This window comes from Balaenoptera borealis (assembly GCF_965194805.1).
Source record: "Balaenoptera borealis genome assembly, chromosome: 13".
NCBI classification, from domain to species: domain Eukaryota; kingdom Metazoa; phylum Chordata; class Mammalia; order Artiodactyla; family Balaenopteridae; genus Balaenoptera; species Balaenoptera borealis.
In genome coordinates, this window is record NC_138870.1 from 64,833,849 (window position 1) to 64,854,834 (window position 20,986).

The following is a 20,986-nucleotide window of genomic DNA, read 5'->3' on the forward strand; positions in this document are numbered from 1 at the left end:
TGGGATAAACCCCACTTGATCATAGTGTATGATCCTTTTAATGCGCTGTTAGATTCTGTTTGCTAGTATTTTGTTGAGGATTTTTGCCTCTATGTTCATCAGTGATATTGGCCTGTAGTTTTCTTTCTTTGTGACATCTTTGTCTGGTTTTGGCATCAGGGTGATGGTGGCCTTGTAGAATGAGTTGGGAGTGTTCCTCCCTCTGCTATATTTTGGAAGAGTTTGGGAAGGATAGGTGTTAGCTCTTCTCTAAATGTTTGATAGAATTCGCCTGTGAAGCCATCTGGTCCTGGGCTTTTGTTTGTTGGAAGATTTTTAATCACAGTTTCAATTTCAGTGCTTGTGATTGGTCTGTTCATATTTTCTATTTCTTCCAGGTTCAGTGTCGGAAGGTTGTGCATTTCTAAGAATTTGTCCATTTCTTCCAGGTTGTCCATTTTATTGGCATAGAGTTGCTTGTAGTAATCTCTCATGATCCTTTGTATTTCTGCAGTGTCAGTTGTTACTTCTCCTTTTTCATTTCTAATTCTATTGATTTGAGTCTTCTCCCTTTTTTTCTTGATGAGTCTGGCTAATGGTTTATCAGTTTTGTTTATCTTCTCAAAGAACCAGCTTTTAGTTTTATTGATCTTTGCTATCGTTTCCTTCATTTCGTTTTCATTTATTTCTGTTCTGATCTGATCTTTATGATTTCTTTCCTGCCGCTAACTTTGGGGTTCTTTTGTTCTTCTTTCTCTAATTGCCTTAGGTGTAAGGTTAGGTTGTTTATTTGAGATGTTGTTTCTTAAGGTAGGATTATATTGCTATAAACTTCCCTCTTAGAACTGCTTTTGCTGCATCCCATACGTTTGGGGTTGTCCTGTTTTCATTGTCATTTGTTTCTAGGTATTTTTTGATTTCCTCTTTGATTTCTTCAGTGATCTGTTGGTTATTAAGTAGTGTACTGTTTAGCCTCCATGTGTTTGTATTTTTTACAGAATTTTTCCTGTAATTGATATCTAGTCTCATAGCGTTGTGGTTGGAAAAGATACTTGATACGATTTCAATTTTCTTAAATTTACCAAGGCTTGATTTGTGACCCAAGATATGATCTATCCTGAGACATGTTCCATGAGCACTTGAGAAGAATGTGTATTCTGTTGTTTTTGGATGGAATGTCCTATAAATATCAATTAAGTCCATCTTGTTTAATGTATCATTTAAAGCTTGTGTTTTCTTATGTATTTTCATTTTGGATGATCTGTCCATTGGTGAAAGTGGAGTGTTAAAGTCCCCTACTATGATTGTGTTACTGTCGATTTCCCCTTTTATGGCTGTTAGTATTTGCCTTATGTATTGAGGTCCTCCTATGTTGGGTACATAAATATTTAAAATTGTTATATCTTCGTCTTGGATTGATCCCTTGATCATTATGTAGTGTCCTTCTTTGTCTCTTGTAGTAGTCTTTGTTTTAAAGTCCATTTTGTCTGATATGAGAATTGCTTCTCCAGCATTCTTTTGATTTCCATTTGCATGGCATATCTTTTTCCATGCCCTCACTTTCAGTCTATATGTGTCCCTAGGTTTGAAGTGGGTCTCTTGTAGACAGCATATATATGGGTCTTGTTTTTGTATCCATTCAGCCAGTCTATATCTTTTGGTTGGAGCATTTAATCCATTTACATTTAAGGTAGTTATCGATATGTGTGTTCCTATTACCATTTTCTTAATTGTTTTGGGTTTGTTATTGTAGATCTTTTCCTTATGTTGTGTGTCCTGCCTAGAGAAGTTCCTTTAGCATTTGCTGTAAAGCTGGTTCAGTGGTGCTGAATTCTCTTAGCTTTTGCTTGTCTGTAAAGGTTTTAATTTCTCCGTCAAATCTGAATGAGATCTTTGCTGGGTAGAGTAATCTTGGTTGTAGGTTTTTCTCCTTCATCACTCTAAATATGTCCTGCCACTCCCTTTTGGCTTGCAGAGTTTCTGCTGAAAGATCAGCTGTTAACCTTATGGGGATTCCCTTGTGTGTTATTTGTTGTTTTTCCCTTGCTGCTTTTAATATTTTTTCTTTGTATTTAATTTTTGATAGTTTGATTAATCTGTGTCTTGCTATGTTTCTCCTTGGATTTATCCTGTATGGGACTCTCTCTGCTTCCTGGACTTGATTAACTATTTCCTTTCCCATATTAGGGAAATTTTCAACTATAATCTCTTCAAATATTTGCTCAGTCCCTTTCTTTTTCTCTTCTTGTTCTGGACCCCTATAATTCGAATGTTGGTGTGTTTAATGTTGTCTCAGAGGTCTCTGAGAGTGTCCTCAATTCTTTTCATTCTTTTTCCTTTATTCTGCTGTGCGATAGTTATTTCCACTATTTTATCTTCCAGGTCACTTATCCATTCCTCTGCCTCAGTTATTCTGCTATTGATCCCTTCTAGAGAATTTTTAATTTCATTTATTGTGTTGTTCATCACTGTTTGTTTGCTCTTTAATTCTTCTAGGTCCTTGTTAAACGTTTTTTGTATTTTCTCCATTGTATTTCCAAGATTTTGGATCATCTTTACTATCATTATTCTGATTTCATTTTCAGGTAGACTCCCTATTTCCTCTTCATTTATTAGGTCTGGTGGGTATTTGACTTGCTCCTTCATCTGCTGTGAGCTTCTCTGCCTTCCCTTTTTCCTTAACTTACTGTGTTTGGGGGTCTCCTTTTCGCAGGCTGCAGGTTTGTAGTTCCCATTGTTTTTGGTGTCTTTCCTGAGTGGCTAAGGTTGGTTCAGTGGGTTGTGTAGGCTTCCTGGTGGAGGGGACTAGTGCCTGTGTTCTGGTGGATGTAGCTGCATCTTGTCTTTCTGGTGGGCAGGTCCACGTCTGGTGGTGTGTTTTGGGGTGTTTGTGGCCTTATGATTTTAGGCAGCCTCTCTGCTAATGGATGGGGTTGTGTTCCTGTCTTGCTAGTTGTTTGGCATAGGGTGTCCAGCACTGTAGCTTGCTGGTTGTTGAGTGGAACTTGGTCTTGGCATTGAGATGGAGATCTCTGGGAGATTTTCACTGTTTGATATTACGTGGAGCTGGGAGGTCTCTTGTGGACCAGTGTCCTGAACTTGGCTCTCCCGCCGCAGAGGCACAGCCCTGACGCCTGGCTACAGCACCAAGAGCCTGCAATCCACATGGCTCAGAATAAAAGGGAGAAAAGAAAGAAAGAAGAATATAAAATAAAATAAAATAAAGTTATTAAAATAAAAAATTTAAAATGGTTATTAAAAATTTTTTTTAAAGTAATAAAAAAAAAGAAAGAAAGAAAGAAGAGAGCAACCAAACCAAAAAACAAATCCACCAATGATAACAAGTGCTAAAAACTATACTAAAAAAACCCGAGAAAACAAACAAACAAAAAAAACGGACAGACAGAACCCCAGGACAAATGGTAAAAGCAAAGCTATATAGACAAAATCACAGACAGAAGCATACACATACACACTCACAAAAAGAGAAAAAGGGGAAAAAATACATATAGCGGTGCTCCCAACGTCCACATCCTCAATTTGGGATGATTCATTGTCTATTCAGTTATTCCCCAGATGCAGGTACATCAAGTTGATTGTGGAGATTTAATCCCCTGCTCCTGAGGCTGCTGGGAGAGATTTCCCTTTCTCTTTTTTGTTCGCACAGCTCCCGGGGTTCAGCTTTGGATTTGGACCCACCTCTGCGTGTAGGTCACCTGAGGGCGTCTGTTCTTTGCTCAGACAGGACGGGGTTAAAGGAGCAGCTGATTCAGGGGCTCTGGCTCACTCAGGCCGTGGGGAGGGAAGGGTACGGATGCGGGGTGAGCCTGCGGCGGCAGAGGCCGGCGTGACGTTGCACCACCCGAGATGCACCGTGTATTCTCCCGGGGAAGTTGTCCCTGGATCACGGGACCCTGGCAGTGGCGGGCTGCACAGGCTCCCAGGAGGGGAGGTGTGGAGAGTGACCTGTGCTCGCACACAGGCTTCTTGGTGGTGGCAGTAGCCTTAGCGTCCCGTGCCGATCTCTGGGGTCCGTACTGATAGCCGCGGCTCGCGCCCGTCTCTGGAGCTCCTTTAAGTGGCGCTCTGAATCCCCTCTCCTCACGCACCAGGAAACAAAGAGGTAAGAAAAAGTCTCTTGCCTCTTCGGCAGCTCCAGGCTTTTTCCTGGACTCCCTCCCGGCTAGCTGTGGCACACTAGCCCCCTTCAGGCTGTGTTCACGCCGCCAACCCCAGTCCTCTCCCTGGGATCCGACCTCCGAAGCCCGAGCCTCAGCTCCCAGCCCCCGCCCGCCCCGGCGGGGGAGCAGACAAGCCTCTCGGGCTGGTGAATGCTGGTTGGCACTGATCCTCTGTGCGAGAATCTCTCTGCTTTGTCCTCCGCACCCCTGTGGCTGCGCTCTCCTCCGCGGCTCCGAAGCTCCCCCCCTCCACCACCTGCAGTCTCCACCCGCGAAGGGTCTTCCTACTGTGTGGAAACCTTTCCGCCTTCACAGCTCCCTCCCACTGGTGCAGGTCTCATCTCTATTCTTTTGTCTCTGTTTTTTCTTTTTTCTTTTGCCCTACCCAGGTATGTGGGGAGTTTCTTGCCTTTTGGGAGGTCTGAGGTCTTCTGCCAGCGTTCAGTAGGTGTTCTGTAGGAGTTGTTCCACAAGTAGATGTATTTCTGATGTATTTGTGGGGAGGAAGGTGATCTCCACGTCTTACTCTTCCACCATCTTGAAGCTCCTTCAAAGCATGTGTTTTCTAACATGTACTGAGATAGAAGCCAAGTCATCATCTTCCTTATTTGTTTTCCTTGGGGCAATTTCCTCTTAGGTTATGGATATTTTGATTGCTGTTTACTGGGATTGTCTATATGTGACTTTAGCTGCAGTTCCCAACTCAGGAGGGATCTTTGGGCATCAGTTATATGACTTTTCAGTGTATATTGTGGTCCAGAAGAAGAAGAAGCACCTGCCTAGGGCCTAAAAGCCTGGACACTGAGTTCGTTTGTTTTCACTTGAACTGTGATGGAATAGAGTATTTTGATTTGTCATTGAAACAAAGGTTTTTTTTTCTTTGAAAAACCAGAGCATTACAATGGGAAATTTATGCGTGGGTTTATACGATTATGAGCACAGGCACATGTATAACAAATTTCAACACGTGTTTTACTGTTGTACTATTCTTTTAACCAACAATTCCATGTCATTGGGAAATGGTAAATATTTTTTATCTATGGTTTGCAAGAGACAAGGCTCTGACATAGTTCTGGTTATTTTAGCTACAGTACCTTCTTGAGTTTTGTGCTTAATCTTTCTGGACAGGACATGTGACTCTCCTTCACATTTGGGCAGGAACAGACCTCTTATGAGGCACCACCACAATTCCATATGCCACCTTAGTGTGGATTAGGAAAAGTAGCTTCCTCCTCAAGACACATAATTTCTCTCTGACAGAATATTGTCTTGATAGAGCAAAATGCTTTGCTGCCACCTGCTAGAACATTGTAATAATAACTCAGTCAACTATATGAACAATGGCCTCTAGGGTTGTGCAGTATACAGCCTGCACAACTACATGCAAAGGTCCTTCAAAAGCACAAAGGCAGGGAACAGAAATGGAGCAGCCCACCTGGGTCACTCTCTGTAAAGACACAGGCATTAACACACACAAATCTGTGTCCTGTAGATGTGTCAGAGGGTAGAAACAAGATGGAAATCCGGAAGCTGGGTCTCAATATTATGAGATAGGCAGAAAATGAGAGGTAAGTATGGCACCAAAATGGGGACCTGGGAAGTTGGGGTTGCCAAGAGCTGGGACTTAGGTGGTATTGAAATATGCATGTATGCAGAAATTTCGGACAGGGAATGTAGGTATTTGAAGCAGCTTTTTACAGAATCATAATGCCAGTTTGCCTAGCGGTATATAGTTAATTTAAATTAACAAGAATGGGGCAGATATCAGTCATGTCGTCAGTAGTAATAATAATAATATTAGCTGACATTTGTGCAGTGCTTCAGAGTTTATAGGACTTTTTAATGTTTTTAATGCATATCTCATTTTGATATTTTCATGTACCTTTTAAGGCAGGGGAACTGTTATTTATCCCAATTTTATAAATAAGGATTAATAAGTTTACATGACCTGTTTAAGGTCATATGTTTGACAAAGATAGGTTTTTAAATCAAATTCTTCTGAGGCCATGATATTTTTTATTATACTGTGATTTCTTTTTTCTGATAAAGTTCCACCAAAGCATGCTGATTACACTGTTCCCTAGACTTCCATTGCAAGGAATCAAATTTATTTCCCTTTATTTCTGGGCACAGAATACAGACCCCATTCCCAGCCAAATTACTAAATGGGAGAAACTGATATTGGCCACTTCCAGGCCTGGCCCACAATGCAAAGCTTTTCTCCTCCTCTCTTACCCTCTTCGTGTCAACACCCCTGGCAGCTTTAGAAACCACGTATTGCAGGTGGGAAAGCCTCCCTCAACTTGAGTCTTTGAATACTTACATGGAAAAGAGCCCTTCCTCTTCTAAGAGATAAACTTCTATTGAGTTTATTGAGTAAGAAATAAACTTCTGTTAAGCCACTGAGCTTTGGGGTTTTATCTGTTTCTTACAGCAGCTAGTATTATCCTAATAAGGTACTCTCTTTACATTATTTACATTTAGCTTCTACTGTGTAAGCATTTCTGTCTTAGTTGCTTATCTGTGACTGAGGTTATTTAGGGTAGGTGCCTACCTTTTCCCTCAAGGCTGCTTTTATACCCTTAATTCCACTTTCTCTCTAGTCCTTTGAAGCACATGGAATTAGGCTGTACTGCTTTGCCCCCCAACCTCCCCCCCCTTTTTTTTTTTTTACAGTGATCTACTTTCTTCTCCATCATTTTACCCATGCATTAAGGATTTTAGTCATTAGTTTACTAAATTTATCATGTCACTATTTCTGTCTATTGTTTAACCACCTCTTCTTACTTCTCCAGTTCACTTACTCTAGGGTAAGTGAGTAAGTAGAGAATGATTCTGCTCTAGTAATTCTTGGACACCATTAGGAACCCCAGTCCGTTGACCTTCCTACCATCTCACTGGCGAATATCCATCTTTACCTGGTTAAGATTTCTCAGTCTGTTGTTAAATAGTTTCCATGTACACACATTCAGCTCCCTTGCCCCACTCCTTCTGTTTTTGCCTGGCAAAATTCCAACCCTCAGTAAATTCAGCTTTCTTCATATTTCACTCCGGCATCAGCACAACTGAACATAGCTGGAAAAAATGCAACAGTGCTTACTGGTCTAACTTTAAATTTATGCCCACAAACCTCAACTGAATTTGGTGTCTGACCCTTCTCTACTTTCCACATACTTTTTTCCCCCAGGGATTCCATCTAGTGCTGTGGCTTTAAAGATGTCATATGTGATTGACTCCCGAGTGTATATACCCTTGGTCTGTTACAACAACTCACCTCTGCTCTTGTAGTATGAAAGCAGTCACAGACAGTACACAAATGAACACATATAGCTATGTTCCAATAAAGCTTTATTTACAAAAACGGGTGGTAGGTCACATTTGACTTAACAGGTGCAGACTGCCAACCCCTGATTTAAATCATTATTGTTGTATTGCCTGGATTAAATGAATGACCAAACAAATGAATAGACCAGTGAATGAATGACAACCTCTTTGGCAGCAGCCAGCCTTCTCCTGCTTTGGTCCCCTTAGTTCTGTCATGAATATTCATGAGACTGCTAGAAAAATCACATCACTGCATGAGGGAAAAACACCACAATCACTCTTTAGGGCTGAGTGAGGAGCACATGGGGACAAACCTTACAAGTGTAGTGTTTTGCTCCCAAGATGGGTCAGGTGAGCAATGTCCTTAGCTCCCTGAGACTCTACTTGGATGGCTAGGGGATCTAAATTATAACTGTCTGTTTAGGGAAACTGTCCCCTCCAGGATGAAGTCCTAACATTTCTCACCAGGACCTTCACGATCTGTCCTGTGTTCACTTGTCCAGTGTCATTATTTTCTCCCCTTTGCCCCCTCACGTAACATGGCAGAGCTTGCAGGTTTGGGGACATGCAGGCTCTCTCTCACTTTTAGGTCCGTGTATATCCTTTCCTTTCTGCCTGGAAAACTCGTAACCACCTCCCTTCAATGGCCAGGCTCACCATAATTTGTTCTTTAGGACTCTGCCTGGATGCTATTTTTCTTCTGGAAATTGTTCTAAACACGCCATGACAAGTGGTTGTCCTTGCTCTGGGTGCAATAATCTCTTGCTTGTTCCAGTAGTAGCTTTTATCGCTTTGCATAGAAATCGCTCTTCTGCTAGTCTGTCTCCCTAATAGTGTGAGTGTGTTGAGGGTGGGCGCTATCTTGTGCTCATTAAGCCCAGCACATTATACAGTGCCTGGCATGGAGCAGTCCCTCAGTAAATATTTGTTGAATGAATGAATGACTACGTGATAAACCTCAGATCTTTTGTAGGAGTGTCTGATGTTCCGTAAACCTTGATATCTCAGGTGGGAGGGGGGATGCCCTCTCGTCCCAGCTCAGCAGACTGGGTAAATGACTATGTCTACTTCTAGCTGGGAAGTATAAGTATAGCACGTGTCTCTCAAGAGTATTAACCACCTGGAAAGGCAGGTTTCTCGGAAATAAGGTTGGGTGGCTGGCTGTAGTCCTAGAGGTATATAAAGTCAGTGGCTATGTGTATGTAGGAAAAGCTTGACCATGGAGTCAGACTAATTTAAGTTCGTGTATCATTTTTTCCACTTTTTAAGTTTTCTGAGGTCCAATTTCCTGATCTGTAAAACAGGGATAAGAATTTATGTCCCGTAAGATTTCAGCAGTATGGGAAAGGGGTTAAAGATAATATACCTGTTACAGTGTCATCTGGTAGGTCCTAATCACGAATGGTAGCTTCAGCCATTGAGTCTTATTGTAACCCTTTGATCACCACACTAGGGAACCCCAGTGCCAGGATTGCTTACAAAAAATGAAGAGGCTGTCTTGAGTCAATTTCATGACACCACCAACATTTAATAGCAGCAGCTTCAGATGGGGATTGTCTGCACTGATGGATTTTCTGTCCCTGGTAAGGTTGAGGCAAACATTACAAGGCTCTAAAGTTCCCATAAGTATATTTTATTATTATTTTTTAAAATTAATTAATTAATTAATTTATTTATTGGGCTGTGTTGGGTCTTCATTGCTGCGCTTGGGCTTTCTCTAGTTGTGGCAAGCGGGGGCTACTCTTCATTGGAGTGCGTGGGCTTCTCATTGTGGTGGCTTCTCTTGTTGAGGAGCATGGGCTCTAGGTGCGCGAGCTTCAGTAGTTGTGGCACGTGGGCTCAGTAGTTGTGACTCGCGGGCTGTAGATCGCAGGCTCAGTAGTTGTGACACACGGGCTTAGTTGCTCCGTGGCATGTGGGATCTTCCCGAACCAGGGATCGAACCCGTGTCCCCTGCATTGGCAGGCGGATTCTTAACCACTGTGCCACCAGGGAAGTCCCCCATAAGTATATTTTAATATGTAAGTCTTGGCTACTTGAAAACAAAGCATGTGAACCCACGCATGTGCTCATGTGTGTGCACACACACGCACACACCTGAGAATTTCTCCATTTAATTTGTTTTACCTTCATTTGCCATTGTTTAGGAATGCATTAGAGACATGAGAGACTGATTACTAAGTCATATAATATTTTTCTTCAAAACAACAGCACTGAGATAAGTGCTGGTGTTACTTCCAGCTTCTCCTTGCTGATATTAAAATTTACCCGGGATGTGGTCAGTTGGCAGAAGAGCTCACCACTTGCAAGGAGAGTGTTGGAGCAAGAGCATTCCTTTTCTGGTGGATATCTGTGAGGCTGGGGAGGAAAGCTTTTCAGGTGTTTTCCATGGCTGCCAATTCCCCTAATGTCTTGGGTACCACAAATGGATTTTCCTCTGCCAGCACATTTAGTTTACAAGATGATCCTTGCACAAAACACTGCGGTTACATTTATGAGAACATATGTAAAATTAAACCACTGACCCAGGAGTCAAATAAAACTTCCCATCAGTTAGTGAGCTTGTTCTTAGCTTTTATTAAAGCAAACAAGCCCTTTGTCCCTTAATTTTCCAAATAAATGCTCTTGCAACAAATAGGAGCTTTATGGGTCCAGAAGGGGATGCGAGCAACGGAAGTGTGGCAGCCCAGGGAGATCAAAGTCTTTCCTCTGATTATTGGACACAGGTTAGGGCTCTTGTGTCTCGTTCAACTAACACAGGTCTGGCATCTGTGGCAGCTCCTTGGGACATTCCTTGGTAAATCAGAACCCTAGATAAGTTGGACATAAGGTCTCACGATGACTTGGACTTCACCCAGGCAGGCCTCAGGTGGAACCTGCTCCATATGGTGACTTATGTTAAGCAGGTAAAATGCCTTATTTGGTACCAAAAGGAGCATCCGTGTTTCTTCACGGGCAGCGTAAATAAAGAACACATATGTCAGCCTACCCGCTATCATCTGCGATACTGTCAGGAAGAGAGAATGGGAATAGAAGATAAATAGAACGTATTTAGTAGGCTATCCTGTCCACCAACCACACTTTTCACAGAACTTCTAACACATGGAAAAATCTTGTGATTTTACCATTCTGGTCATCTTTGGAGAGTTTCTGTGTTTGTTATCATCATTATTATCAATCGTCTAATGAGCTACTTGCAGGACACTGTGGCAGGAGCTAAGGAGGATACCAAGAAAGAAGTATGAGACATAATCCTTGCTGGGGATGACATGTCCACATGCTAGTGGTCAGACCTGGCTGGGGGTAGCCTTCTGGGAGGTGGGAGTGGGACAGGGAGCTCACCGGGCCCTTGAACTCAGATAATTTGGGACTTTGAAACATACGTCCAGGAATCCTTTTTCTACAGGGCATGCAAATCTTTTTAGAATACTGGCTGGGGAAAATGGGGGAGGCTTTGGCCCTGGTGAGTCAGCCCCCCAACCCTTGATTATTTCCAAGGCTGGTGAATGAAAACCAAAGTGAAAATATATCTACAGTATAAGGCAGGATATCACGTGTGCATAGCGGTGCCCACGTGCAGCACCCCGTAGGAACTTAGATTCTTCTATTTGCTCTTGGCTTTTGAAAATTTATGCATGTTGGTTAATATATGTCCTGTGGCAAACCGTGCTTTGATCTTGAGTCCTTCTCAAGTTGTCTCAGGCCTTCTTTTCCTGCATTTAATTTTCTTTAACATTTCCTACCACTCTCACAGGAAGGTGGAGACATTCAGATGCCTTTTACAGCAGGGAGCTAATGTGCTCAGGTATGATGGGAGCACTTTTTCCAGGTTTTCTCCCATAGACCTAACTCTGAACCGACAACTCCCTCATTTGTGTTTTCATTCTTTCTCCCTCGGCACTTCGTATAATACTTTGTTGCACGTATGAGCTTAAACTTCTGTCTACTAGATTATAAGCTTCTTGAGGACAGGAACCACATCTCTTCACTTCTGTATACCCAATCCCTAGCACAGTATCTAGTAAGGGACCCCCCCCCCCATTCAATATCCGTGAATGAGAATTTAGGAAGCCTTTCCAGATTGTGGGAAAGGACTCATCTGAACCTCACCCTCCCTGATTATTCTTGACAAGTGATTATTTCTACATTACGACAGGCAATTCAATATCAGCATAAACTGAGGGAACAAGGAATGCAGTGACTCTAAAATCATTATTATATGGTCTCAGAGTACATTGGTGGTAGCATTGCTTTACTTTCATAGTAAGCTAGATTATTATTAGTTAATGTCTGTCTCCAGAATGCATTTCAATTAATGGAAGGGGAAGCAACTCTCAGGTGTGTTGGATGAGGGATTAATGACTGTTGTTAACATTTCAATTGGAGAGTTTACATGTGGTTGAAAATCTATACTATGTATACCTTGATAGAATATATGTTTATTATTTTCATTATTTTTCGACTGCCTACTGTGTGCTAAATACTCTCTTGGCAGGCTGTTTCCTGAATGAGTTCATAATTTACTTCAGAGATTTGGCTATGGATGTAATTTAATGTGATTGGACAGAAAAATGACTCCATCAATCAAATTGATATATTTGTAAATTAAAATATATGAATCGGGATTTATGCTCCTACAGTACATTTATTATAATAAATATTAGAAGTCTAGTGCTCGCTTTGGCAGCACATATACTGAGATTGGAATATATTTTACACTGAAGATTAGCATGGCCCTTGTGCAAGGATGACATGCAAATTTGGGAAGCAGTCCATATTTTTAAAAAATATATTAGAAGTCTACATCTAGGCTACATTAAATTAATGAATATTTTAATAAAAGAAAAGGTCATTTAAAAAATTCACTTTTAAGTCAGAAAGAGAAAAACAAATACCGTATGCTAACACATATGTATGGAATCTAAAAAAAAAAAAAAAAAGGTTCCGAAGAACCTAAGGGCAGGACAGGAATAAAGATGCAGATGTAGAGAATGGACTTGAGGGCACGGGAAGGGGGAAGGGTAAGCTGGGATGAAGTGAGAGAGTGGCATGGACATATATACACTACCAAATGTAAAATAGATAGCTCGTGGGGGGAAAAAAAATTCACTTTCAAGTTACTTAGCTTATAAGATTTGTCCTAAATCTACTCATAATTTGAGAACATATGTGTAGGCTGTGTTTTCTTTGGACTTTGACTGTTGTGTAAAATGATTATCTAGTAATTGAAATAGTGCAGAACTTCCTTTACTTTGAAGTGCATGTATGTTTGGGCACATTTCTGCTGAGGTAGTGCAGAGTGATCATTTTCTTTGCTTTTCTTGTATTAATACGGCAGAAACTTTTTCAGTAAGAGAAGCTGGTTGCAATTTCAGCTGTAAAGTAGGCAAAGAAGAACTTTCTGAGCAAAACAAAATTCTCTTCTATTTAATTGACCAGAAGGAGGCTCCCTCCCACCTCACTGTATAAAGTTAGACTAAAAACTTCTAAACTTACTTATTCCTAGGTGGTTCTAATGTTTCCCAAGCCGTCTCTATCACTGGTGGTGACAGGGACAGCGCCCTGAAGTTTTCCCTGGAGGAACAGAATTTAACTTTGCATCATGGATAAAAAGTGAGTGTAAAGTGTCCTTTCCTTCCACCAGCTCAGTCATATATTTCTCTTCTAGTTGAATAACAATTAATAAAAATGTTAGGCTAAAACTCTCCTCGCTAACTTGGGCTATCTCAACCTTCCTTAGCTTAATTGTTATGGCTTTGTTTTTCAAGATTATCCTTAAATATCCAATACAATATTTTAAAAATTAATATTTTGAGATGAATCAGTAGGCATTTGGATTTTTGAAAGTGTACTTTTTGCCTCTACCTACCGATCCCTCTTTGTATGTAAGAGACATTCTATGTATCTATGTATCTATAAGTAAGAGGCATTTCTGATGTTTATAACATAGGATAACCACATTCACCCCAGATGCTCTAATTACATTGCTTTTTTAAAAAAATTAATTAATTAATTAATTAATTTTTGGCTGTGTTGGGTCTTCGTTTTTGTGCGAGGGCTTTCTCCAGTTGCGGCAAGCGGGGACCACTCTTCATCGCAGTGCGCGGGCCTCTCATTCTCGCGGCTTCTCGTTGCGGAGCACAGGCTCCAGACGCGCAGGCTCAGTAGTTGTGGCTCACGGGCCTAGTTGCTCCGCGGCATGTGGGATCCCCCCAGACCAGGGCTCAAACCCTTGTCCCCTGCATTGGCAGGCAGATTCTCAACCACTGCGCCACCAGGGAAGCCCCCTACATTGCTTTTATCAATAAAGAAGCCATTAGTAGATTCAGAATACTGAACAAAAGGTCCAAAATCCTTGGAGAGTAAAGAGGGGTGTGAAGATGCAACCATTGGTACATAGTCCACTGTATGATGTCGTGAGATCATTTTTAATCAGTTGATTTTTGAGTTGTCATGGAGGGCAGTTTATGAGGTTATTGCGAAAAATAGGATTGTCGCTCTTCTGAGAAGCCTTGGCCTTTAACGATGGAGCAGAGCTGTTTATGAAATACCCAACTGTGACTAATTTTGGAGGAGTAACATCTCACATAAATTGTCTCCTGGAGATGCTGTCGGAGCCAGCGATCAGAATGATGAGTTTGTCTGTGCTAATTGTGCCTTTGAGGGCTTATTCCGAGACAGCACAGAGTAGATCAGTGCTGAATTTCTAACCTCTCTTTGCCATGAAGATTCTGGTTGCTGAGAACTGTGGTAGGCAGAATAATGACCTTGAAGACGTCTGTGCCATAATCTCTGGAACCTGTGAATATGTTATGTTACATGGCAAAAAGAGCTTTGCAGATGTAATTCAGGTTATAGATATTAAGATAGGGAGATGATCATGGGTGGGCCCAGTCTAATCACATGATCCCTTAAAAGCAGAGAACTTTCTCCAGCTAGAGGAAGATGCAGCAGAAGGAAAAGCCAGAGAATGCCAAGTGTGAGAAGGATTCTATGCACTGTCAGTCATTCTGAGATCTAAGGGGTCACATGTGAGGACTGAAGAGAAGCTTTCCGAGCTAAGGACCACCCCTGGTTGACAGCCTGTAGGGAAATGGGGACCTTAGTCTTACAACCCCAAGGAACTGAACCCGGCCAACAAGAAGAATGAGCTCGGAACTGGATTCTTCCCCAGACCTCTAGGTAAGGAGTGCAGCCCTGCCAACACCTTGATTTTACCTTGGCAAACCCCATGTGAGACTTACACCCTACAGAAACTGAGATAATAAAGTTGTGTTGCGCTAAGTCACCAAGTTTGTGGTACTTTGTTACAGTAGCAACAGAAAACTAAATCAGAAAATATTTGGAAATTAGCACCTTTTTGTTAATTATCACTTAGTAAATTTTGTATCCTACATGGACCTTGACTTGCAGAATGGGACATTGACTCCCAGTTGTACAGTTGGTCTCAGGCATCTGTGGACCCATCTATACACATTCATTTCAAGAACAAGTTCATGAGGGTTCAGAATCATACCAGTTAAAAAAAAAAAAAAGAAAGAATCATACCAGTTCACTTAGGACGCTATTATATCTGCAGTCCCTGTGGTATGACATATTCTTGCCTTTAAATAGAGGATTCAAAATAAACAATGAAAGCATAGTGATTGAATGACTTCGACTATGTCATTTTATGTGATGACTTGGAGTTTTATCTGTGTTTAAAATTTAAAACAGTAAAGCAAGAGGAAAAAAAAAAAGAAAATATTTGGAAGGCAACGGTACTTGTGTTGGATTGTTACTTTCGTAGTGGACCGTTACAGTGAATCATGCCTCCATGAATTTAGTCCAGTGACTCTGGGCTTTAGCCACGGGATATTAACAAAGGGAATAATAACAGAGGCTTGGCAAATGTATTTGTTTCCTATAGATTTTTTAACAAATTACACAAATTTACTGGCTTAAAACAGACTTATTATCTTATAATTTTGTAGGTCAGAAGTCTCACTGGGCCAAAAATCAAGGTGTCAGCAGGACCACATTCCTTCTGGAGGCTCTAGGGGAGAATCTATTTCCTTGCCTTGTCCAGCACTAGAGGCTCCCTGCATTCCTTGGCTTGTGGCCCCTTCCTCCATTTTCAAAGCCATCAGTATAACATTATCAATTTTCCCTTACTCTTGCCTCCTTCTTATAAGGACTCTTGTGATTACATTAGGGCCATTTGGATAACCCAGGCTAATCTTCCATCTCACCTTAACTTAATCACATCTGCACAGTCTCTTTTGCCATGTAAGATAACATATTCACAGGTTTTGAGGATTAGAGCATGGGTATCTTTGTAGGGGGCATTATACTACCTACCCCCAAAGTGTTGCATGGTGGGTTTATATTCTTGGAATGCTCGCTCTTTGAATTCCCTTTCCTGAAACACAATTTCTATACTGTGAAGAAGTCTAAGCAACCATGTAGAGAGGCCTCCATAGCGAAGAATCAAGGCCTCTGGCCAACACCCCTATCTGAGCTCCCAGCAAGCAGTCAGCAGCAACTCCCTGCCATGTGAACAAGGCCACTGTAGACCTTCCTGCTGACCCAGTGCCCCCCCACAGCGGCGGAACTGCCTGGTCAGCACACAGAATCGTGAAAGATAATGGTGGTTGCTCTTTTAAGCTCCTAAAGTTTGGAGGTGGTGTGTTATGTAGCAGTGGATAATTGAAATAATGTTGTGGTCTCTTTTTTTTTTTTTCACACACACACACACACTGTATTTTATTTTTACAAGAGATAAATAAACTGACACCAAGCATTTTAAATGGATGACCACAACAAAAGCAACAATGATGGCAATTACCAAACACGAAACACACTCATACTATGTCATAATATTGACATTCAGTCCAGTAATCCTCCACTGTAACAGCTCCTTTACTTTGCAGTGAAAATTGATTTGTATATTTTTTGCCTCTGAGTCCTTGTGGGATTTTTTTTTTTTATTCAAACAGAAAGCCACAAAAATTATAATCCTCATCAGTTCACTCAGTCCCATGTAATTAATTTTTTTTTCATCTTGATCTTTTGTTAGCACTTTTATGAATTCATCAGTTTTCCATTAGAGTTCTGAAAATGCTTATTCATTCAGTTCAGCAGTATAGTCAGTTACCAGAAACCTGTACTTGTCAGAGTCTTTTCCATGAATTCCTTGAAGATGAAACCCTTTTATAGGAACATTTTTGCAAAAGCATCAGAGTACACCCAGAACTGTCTGTAAATGACAAAAGACTTAAAAATGACCACGGTTAAAGATTTGATGAAAGTTCATAATAATGCAATTGACAAGGAAATTTAGTTATTTCTGAGATATACATTTTAAAGTAATAACTAGAATTATGACTTATAAAATTATACCAGAACATATAAGATTTTTAGAAATTTCATGTAATGTCTGAAACATTTATATTAACATATTTCCATACAAATAACCTAAAGAAAGTTTAGTATCAGTTGTTTTTTTTGTTTGTTTGTTTGTTTTTTTATACTGCAGGTTCTTACTGGTCATCAATTTTATACACATCAGTGTATACATGTCAATCCCAATTGCCCAATTCAACGCACCACCATCCCCACCCCACCGCGGTTTTTCCCCCGTGGTGTCCATATGTTTGTTCTCTACATCTGTATCTCAACTTCTGCCCTGCAAACCGGTTCATCTGTACCATTTTTCTAGGTTCCACATACATGAGTTAATATACAATATTTGTTTTTCTCTTTCTGACTTACTTCACTCTGTATGACAGTCTCTAGATTCATCCACGTCTCAACAAATGACTCAATTTCGTTCCTTTTTATGGCTGAGTAATATTCCATTGTATATATGTACCACATCTTCTTTATCCATTCGTCTGTTGATGGGCATTTAGGTTGCTTCCATGACCTGGCTATTGTAAATAGTGCTGCAATGAACATTAGGGTGCATGTGTCTTTTTGAATTATGGTTTTCTCTGGGTATATGCCCAGTAGTGGGATTGCAGGATCATATGGTAATTCTATTTTTAGTTTTTTAAGGAACCTCCATTCTGTTCTCCATAGTGGCTGTATCAATTTACATTCCCACCAACAGTGCAAGAGGGTTCCCTTTTCTCCACACCCTCTCCAGCATTTGTTGTTTGTAGATTTTCTGATGATTCCCATTCTGACTGGTGTGAGGTGTTACCTCATTGTAGTTTTGATTTGCATTTCTCTAATAATTAGTGATGTTGAGCATCTTTTCATGTGCTTCGTGGCCGTCTGTATGTCTTCTTTGGAGAAATGTCTATTTAGGTCTTCTGCCCATTTTTGGATTGGGTTGTTTGTTTCTTTCATATTGAGCTGCATGAGATGTTTATATATTTTGGAGATTAATCCTTTGTCCATTGATTCGTTTGCAAATATTTTCTCCATTCAGAGGGTTGTCTTTTCGTCTTGTTTATGGTTTCCTTTGCTGTGCAAAAGCTTTGAAGTTTCATTAGGTCCTATTTGTTTATTTTTGTTTTTATTTCCATTACTCTAGGAGGTGGATCAAAAAAGATCTTGCTGTGATTTATGTCAAAGAGTGTTCTTCCTATGTTTTCCTCTAAGAGTTTTATAGTGTCCAGTCTTACATTTAGGTCTTTAATCCATTTTGAGTTTATTTTTGTGTATGGTGTTAGGGAGTGTTCTAATTTCATTCTTTTACATGTAGCTGTCCATTTTTCCCAGCACCACTTATTGAAGAGACTGTCTTTTCTCCATTGTATATCTTTGCCTCCTTTGTCATAGATTAGTTGACCATAGGTGCGTGGGTTTATCTCTGGGCTTTCTATCTTGTTCCATTGATCTATGTTTCTATTTTTGTGCCAGTACCATATTGTCTTGATTACTATAGCTTTGTAGTATAGTCTGAAGTCAGGGAGTCTGATTCCTCCAGCTCCATTCTTTTTCCTCAAGACTGCTTTGACTATTTGGGGTTTTTTGTGTCTCCATACAAATTTTAAGATGATTTGTTCTACTTCCATAAAAAAATGCCATTGGTAATTTGATAGGGATTGCATTGAATCTGTAGATTGCTTTGGGTAGTATAGTCATTTTCACAATATTGATTCTTCCAATCCAAGAACATGGTATATCTCTCCATCTGTTTGTATCATCTTTAATTTCTTTCATCAGTGTCTTATAGTTTTCTGCATACAGGTCTTTTGTCTCCCTAGGTAAGTTTATTCCTAAGTATTTTATTCTTTTTGTTGCAATGGTAAATGGGAGTGTTTCCATAATTTCTCTTTCAGATTTTTCCTCATTAGTGTATAGGAATGCAAGAGATTTCTGTGCATTAATTTTGTATCCTGCACCTTTACCAAATTCATTAACTCTAGTAGTTTTCTGGTGGCATTTTAAGGATTCTCTATGCATAGTATCATGTCATCTGCAAACAGTGACAGTTTTACTTCTTCTTTTCCAATTTGCATTCCTTTTATTTCTTTTTCTTCTCTGATTCCCGTGGCTAGGACTTCCAAAACGATGTTGAATAATAGTGGTGAGAGTGGACATCCTTGTCTCGTTCCTGATCTTAGAGGAAATGCTTTCAGTTTTTCACCATTGAGAACGATGTTTGCCATGGGTTTGTCGTATATGGCCTTTATTATGTTGAGGTAGGTTCCCTCTATGCCCACTTTCTGGAGAGTTTTTATCATAAATGGATGTTGAATTTTGTCAAAAGCTTTTTCTGCATCTATTGAGATGATCATATGGTTTTTCTTCTTCAATTTGTTAATATGGTGTATCACATTGATTGATTTGCGTATATTGAAGAATCCTTGCATCCCTGGGATAAATCCCACTTGATCATGGTGTATGATCCTTTTAATGTGTTGTTGATTCTGTTTGCTAGTATTTTGTTGAGGATTTTTGCATCTATATTCATCAGTGATATTGGTCTGTCATTTTTTTTTTTTGTAGTACCTTTGTCTGGTTTTGGTATCAGGGTGATGGCCTCATAGAATGAGTTTGGGAGTGTTCCTTCCGCTGCAATTTTTTGGAAGAGTTTGAGAAGGATGAGTGTTAGATCTTCTCTAAATGTTTGATAGAGTTCACCTGTGAAGCCATCTGGTCCTGGAATTTTGTTTGTTGGAAGATTTTTCATCACAGTTTCAATTTCATTCCTTGTGATTGGTCTGTTCATATTTTCTGTTTCTTCCTGGTTCAGTCTTGGAAGGTTATACCTTTCTAAGAATTTGTCCATTTCTTCCAGGTTGTCCATTTTATTGGCATAGAGTTGCTTGTAGTAGTCTCTTAGGATGCTTTGTATTTCTGCGGTGTCTGTTGTAACTTCTCCTTTTTCATTTCTAATTTTATTGATTTGAGTCCTCTCCCTCTTTTTCTTGATGAGTCTGGCTAATGGTTTATCAATTTTGTTTATCTTCTCAAAGAACCAGCTTTTAGTTTTATTGATATTTGCTATTGTTTTCTTTGTTTCTATTTCATTTATTTCTGCTCTGATCTTTATGATTTCTTTCCTTCTGCTAACTCTGGGTTTTGTTTGTTCTTCTTTCTCTAGTTCCTTTAAGTGTAGGGTTAGATTGTTTACTTGAGATTTTTCTTGTTTGTTAAGGTAGGCTTGTATAGCTATAAACTTCCCTCTCAGAATTGCTTTTGCTGCATCCCATAGGTTTGGATTGTCGTGTTTTCATTGTCATTTGTCTCTAGGTATTTTTTGATTTCTTCAGTGATCTCTTGGTTATTTAGTAACGTATTGTTTAGCCTCCATGTGTTTGTGTTTTTTATGGTTTTTTCCCTGTAATTCATTTCTAATCTCATAGCATTGTGGTCAGAAAAGATGCTTGATATGATTTCAATTTTCTTAAATTAACTGAGGCTTGATTTGTGACCCAAGATGTGATCTATCCTGGAGAATGTTCCATGTGCACGTGAGAAGAAAGTGTAATCTGCTGTTTTTGGATGGAATGTCCTATAAATATCAATTAAATCTCTGTGGTCTGTTGTGTCATTTAAAGCTTGTTTTTCCTTTTTAATTTTCTGTTTGGATGATCTGTCCATTGGTGTAAGTGAGGTGTTAAGGTCCCCCACTATTATTGTGTTACTGTCGATTTCCTCTTTTATAGCTGTTAGCAGTTGCCTTATGTATTGAGGTGCTCCTATGTTGGGTGCATATATGTTTATAATTGTTATATCTTCTTCTTGGATTGATCCCTTGATCATTATGTAGTGTCCTTCCTTGTCTCTTGTAACATTCTTTATTTTAAAGTCTATTTTATCTGATATGAGTATAGCTACTCCAGCTTTCTTTTGATTTCCGTTTGCATGGAATATCTTTTTCCATCCCCTCACTTTCAGTCTGTATGTGTCCCTAGGTCTGAAGTGGGTCTCTTGTAGACAGCATATAGATGGGCCTTGTTTTTGTATTCATTCAGCAAGCCTGTGTCTTTTGGTTGGAGCATTTAATCCTTTCACGTTTAAGGTAATTATCGATATGTATGTTCCTATGACCATGTTCTTAA

At 40.0% G+C, this 20,986-nt stretch overlaps 1 protein-coding gene across 7 annotated transcripts in view; it reads left to right on the forward strand.

The window, feature by feature from the left end:
• Nucleotides 1–20,986, forward strand: part of NAV3 (neuron navigator 3) — a 1,129,181-nt gene that overhangs the window by 82,241 nt on the left and 1,025,954 nt on the right. For 5 of the 7 annotated variants that reach the window (XM_082351536.1, XM_082351537.1, XM_082351530.1 and 2 more), the window contains one exon: nucleotides 12,991–13,097. The exons of 1 other annotated variant lie outside the window; for it this stretch is intronic. The gene's annotated coding sequence lies outside the window, so the exon portion shown is untranslated. Of the gene's footprint in view, nucleotides 1–12,098; nucleotides 13,098–20,986 lie in introns of those variants that run through there. One more of the 7 variants, XM_082351533.1, reaches the window with a different exon arrangement.